The sequence below is a fragment of the Fukomys damarensis genome, unplaced genomic scaffold, assembly GCF_012274545.1.
Source record: "Fukomys damarensis isolate Sample0158 unplaced genomic scaffold, DMR_v1.0_HiC HiC_scaffold_17, whole genome shotgun sequence".
NCBI lineage: Eukaryota > Metazoa > Chordata > Mammalia > Rodentia > Bathyergidae > Fukomys > Fukomys damarensis.
The window spans coordinates 72,682,721-72,687,804 of record NW_022900929.1 but is presented as its reverse complement, the minus strand read 5'-3'; the positions used below and the strand labels follow the sequence as shown (position 1 = coordinate 72,687,804).

Sequence of the window (5,084 nt, the reverse complement as noted above, 5' to 3'; positions counted from 1 at the left end):
AAAAAAAAAAAAAAAAAAAGTACTAACGATTCAAAACTTATTTTTAGTCAACAAAAAAATTATAGAAACTATTGCCTTTATTTCTTCTAAAATTGGAGTTTTGCCAGACATAGTGGCACACACCTATAGGCCCAGCACTCTTGAGAGGCTGAGGCAGGAGAATCACAAGTTCGAGCCCAGCCTGGGTAACTTAATGACTTAGCAAGACCCTGTCTCCAAATGAAAACTCTTTTTAAAAAGCTTAGTAGCTCTTTGTAAAGGCCCTGGCTTCAGTCCCAAGTGCTGCGAAATAAGTAAATTGGGTTTTGCTTATTAGAAGCATAGATTATTGATGTTTAATAGAACGAATGACGCTTTCCAGCAAAGCTGCTCTGTTCTGCTTAAAGAAACCCATTTCTGATTTTGTTTGTTCAGAGCCACCCCTTGACATCATTCCACACATCTTTTCCCTATGTTCAGAAATATGTTTGTTTGGTTGGTTACCATAGAAACTTCTTTCCTGATTGCTGTCTCTTTGGAGTTCTCTCCATTCTTTCTATGCCAATATTTTATGAAGTTTGTGTTAATCTGATTGGCAACATTGGGAAACAAAAGAAAAAAATATGGCCATTGTGCCATACTTCTCCATTCTGTATTCTGCTATAAATGTTTGTCTCTAACACAAACCCTTCAGCATTCCATGATATATATATGTTATTTAGCTACCGGCTCAGAATCCAGAAGTAGATGTCCTATAATCACTTCAAACCATGTCATTATCTCTGCCACCCTGTATAAACTTGTTAGAAGGAAAAGTGAAATGGCACTAGGTGTAGAGGAAAGGCACACCTCTGTAGGATTCTGTTAACCAGTGAATAGAGGACAGTTTGAGACCAGGAAGATGAAGTAAAAGCAGAAACACAAGCCAAGAAATACTATTATGGAAGTAATTATTACAGTTATTATGGTTAGTAATTACTATAAAGAATTTATTACTTTTAATATATACCTATAATAAGGATATATAATGATTATAAGTCATTTAAAACATTACAGCCATATCATTTATAAATAGGTAAGTAAATAGGAGAAGGGAAATCACTTGCTTACAGCAGCAATGCTGAAGAATAACTCAAAGTGATCATGGGGTTGGAAAATCATTTTACAGCCGTGATTACAGGGTCAAATAAGAGAAGATAGCATGACTTACCAGTGGATACTAAATTATTGAGGAGCAGGATATTTGCATGATCTTAAAATGTATCCACACAGATTGTTCATTAGTCAAACAAAGAGAAACTAGTTATACAGAGGCTCTCTCTAACCCCGTGTTCTAAGGGACAGATGGCCGTGGTGTGACTCCTAATACAGTACCTAGAGGAGGACCTCGCATCCTTTGTGCAGTATTCTAATTATGAGGAAACACCAGAATAAGCACATTGTGGTAAAAAGTAAGGATCGGACTGTATGCACATCAGAGACAACAATGGCAAAAAAAGAGCAAAGAGACAGGATAGTTAAGTACAGTATCTCATCCCAGGCTGTGTTCCATAGTGGGTGAGGGAAGCTCCAAAAAGAGACTGACAGAACTGGAATGTGGACGGTGATTAGTTAAAATACTTAATTGGAATAAATTTATGAAGTTGATAACTATCCTATGCTTATTCCTAGTTTTAGGAAATACACAATGATATATTCAGGGGTAAAAAACATGATGTGTTAAATATATCCTCAAGTGGGTCCCCGAAACATTGGGAGTGTGTGCTTATGTGTGAAAACAAATGAGAAGGCATATGGGATAAACTACTACTAAGAGAAGCTAAATAAAAGAAGTATGTGTCATCTTTGTACTATTTTTATTTAGCAACATTTTATAAATTTGAAATTATTTTTAAATGAAAAGAAAGGAGAAAATAATTCTTCAGTTTCCTCCCCAGAAATTCTGATTCAGTGGGTCTGAGATGCAGAGGCTGAGTGTTGGTTGTCTTCTTAGAGGTTCCTTGGGTGATTCCATCCGGGAACTTGGCTGGGGGACATAGCCCTCAGAGAGCAAAAGGTGTATAGTAAGTGAGAGATGGACAGAATGGTTCCCATTTTTTTTAAAAAGTGGATTCTGCAGATTAAAATCCACTTACTATGAAGTTAACAGGCAACATTGTAGAGTAAAAGTGATTAGGACTAAGTCATGCCTGGCTAATGTACCATTTTTGGTATATTTGATAGACATTTGAAAAATGCCAATTTTTTCACTCTAGAAAATAAAATAAGGATCAGACATTACTAAATACAGGAGGGAACATAATTTGCTCCCTGTAATGAACTTTGTAGTAACAAAGCTACCTTAAAAAAATAGATGGAAATGCACACTGACTTTAAAATTACTCCGGTGAGGGACATAGCTCAGTTGGGGATGGAGTATTTACTTCCTTAGTGTGGTGATGCCCTGAGTTCATCCCAGTGCCGCACTTATATAATTAAAATAAACTGAGAATGAAGATGCTGAGCTACCACTACCGAGAGATGCTACTTCAGGGACTTTACCTTCACAGAAGTTAAATTAGAGCATCCTGGGCTCCCTTTTAACTCTAAAATTGAGCTGTTCATTAGAAGGCCTCTAATTTGTGACTTGTTAATAATCGCAGAAAAGCTACAGTTAGGAAAAAAGTTTTGTGAAACACTTTCTGAGAGTCAAACACTTTTGAGGAACCAGGTAAAAAAGCCACCACAATCCAAAAAACACCCTAATCCCAGACTATCAAAAGATCATCAGAGAACCTTTGGCCTTTACTTTAAACTCTAAATAAAGTAACATGAGAAATTCAGAAGTGAACATTGAAACTCTCCAAAACTCTTAAAAATGAAAAGTTATGGAGAGATAATTCTTGGCCATATCTATCATGACCATATCTTGTCATTGTTATTTGACTCTTGTATATAACTAAACTACACTTTTCATTAACATTTCCTGAAGCAAGGTAAAGGAGAAAAGATTGATTATAATCTTCAGTGATATTTGTGTTTAGACTGTCTTGAGACACCTTGGATTTTTGTCTCCCTTAGGTTGCTTTTCTTCATAAATTTTAGTTCGTGAGTGGTGGTTATGAGAATTAAAAACTTTTAAATTTTCTAAAAGCTATTCCATACCTACTGGGTGAAAGATTTGGAGATCTGATTAGATATTAACGCAGAGGTTAAGAGTATGTCCTTAGTCCTGGCTCACGTGTCCCAAATGAGTGTGCTTGGACTGGGAGAATGTAATTGGATTGGAAATGGGGAGGAAAGACACAGAATAAGCTTTTTGTCTACAACACAGAAGTGAGTTTCTCTTTTTGCTGTTGAGTAGATGAGTTATGGAGCATTTAGAGGTGTGCATAGCCATGTGAAAAGCTACCTTTTAAAGTCATAAACAGATGCCCCTGTTCTTGTAATCTCTAGGCAAAGAGAAAAACCACTGCCACATCTAGATATGTTCTAATAAGCAGACAGAACAAGCATTTGTAGGGTATTATTTAGACAGGTGAAATCGTGAGCTCTTCAGAAACTCGATGCTCCCTGGGGAAGTATTGTCTTGTCAAATTGACTTTCCCTGTCCTAGCTCTTTGCCTTCCTTACCTGTTATCCCATGTAGATGGTTGCCAGCCTAATGAAGTGTGTATATAGCAAGGTTGCTTGCAAATTTTAATTTGGGGATTGGTATTAAAAACAAAAGGTTAGGAACGTTTTGCCAGAGTATAAAAGTATATATCTATAGTGCTTCGAAATTTACACTAATACAAATACTACAAGCAAGGCCTGCTAAAGTAAAGACTATGGGGCAGGGGGTGCAGCTTGGGTAGAGCACTTGGCTGTCGTGCACAAGATCCTGCGTTCTATCCCCAGCCCAGCACCAAGAAAAAATAAATCACTTCTTTTGGTGGGGGGCTGGGTTTGAACTCAGGACCTTGAGCTTGCGAGGCAGGTGGCAGCACCACTGAGTTAAATCCCCAGCCTTACAAAGTATCACTTCTAAACAGGTTTATTTTGAGGGCTGGGGATTTGGCCTAGTGGTTCCGCCGCCTGCTTCACAAGTGCAAGGGCCCAAATTCAATCCCAGTACCAAAAAAAAAAAAAGCTGAGTAGTGATTTATATAAGCATTGTTTTTCCACACCTCTTTCATATGGGTTGTAAATGAGGAAAATTACAGGATGATAAAGGATTGTTGGTACTGTTACTGCAAGCCACATCCAAAGTATTATGTTATAGCTCTCTGTGAGAGAGCTGCATAGTTTCACACCATACTGCACACTTCTTAAACTGTGTTAACTAGATAGAGTGTGACTACCCCAAGTCTTAGGAGGCTTTTGTGTGCTTTTGCCACTAAATTAGTAGCTGCAAAATTGTGGTTCCCAGGCCAGCAGCATCGCATTATCTGAGAAGGTGTCACAAATGTAAATGCAGATTCCCAGGCCTTGTGTCAGAACTTCCGAGTCAGGAACTCTGGAATGGAGCCCAGCAATTGTACATCACAAGCCCTCCAGGTGCTGCTGATCACGTTGAAAACTGGAGAACCATTGTGCTAAAAGCATGGAACTCTTTCCTTTCCTGGGGGGAGTAAAATGTCCAATTAAAATAAACTGTGTATTCCTCCTTGCGGAAAGGGTAGCTTCTACTTCCACATGCTGCCAGCTCATCTTCTCTCTTTCTCCACTGGCTGAGCATATTCCCAGATAGGAAACAGCTTCGGTAGCTTTACCTTCACTTAGTTTTGCACTGTAAAGCTCTTGAGGTGTCGACAGAGGGACCGTAGTGTCCTCTTTCCTGTCACTGCTCACCATGCCATTCATAAAGAATTCAGATGATTCCCAGTTGGTCAGCAGGTCAGGAACCCTGAATAAGGGGAGAGAGGGCTGGCTGTCTCTTGAGATATAATAACAAGATCAAGGGTAGAAGCAACGAATGAGCTCTGTATGGAGAAGTAATGATAAGAGAAAGTAAGTTATTGGGCAGGAAATCTATAATCAATTAGAAATAATGGTAGGAAGAAAAGAAGATACCTTAAAATTCAGGCCAGGACCCAGTGCAGGTAGTAGGTCAACATTAGCTTTTTTTTTTTTTTTTTTTTTTC

At 38.4% G+C, this 5,084-nt stretch overlaps 1 protein-coding gene across 3 annotated transcripts in view; it reads left to right on the top strand.

The window, feature by feature from the left end:
* Positions 1–5,084, top strand: part of Ddhd1 (DDHD domain containing 1) — a 48,760-nt gene that overhangs the window by 24,464 nt on the left and 19,212 nt on the right. The gene's annotated exons all lie outside the window — the stretch shown is intronic.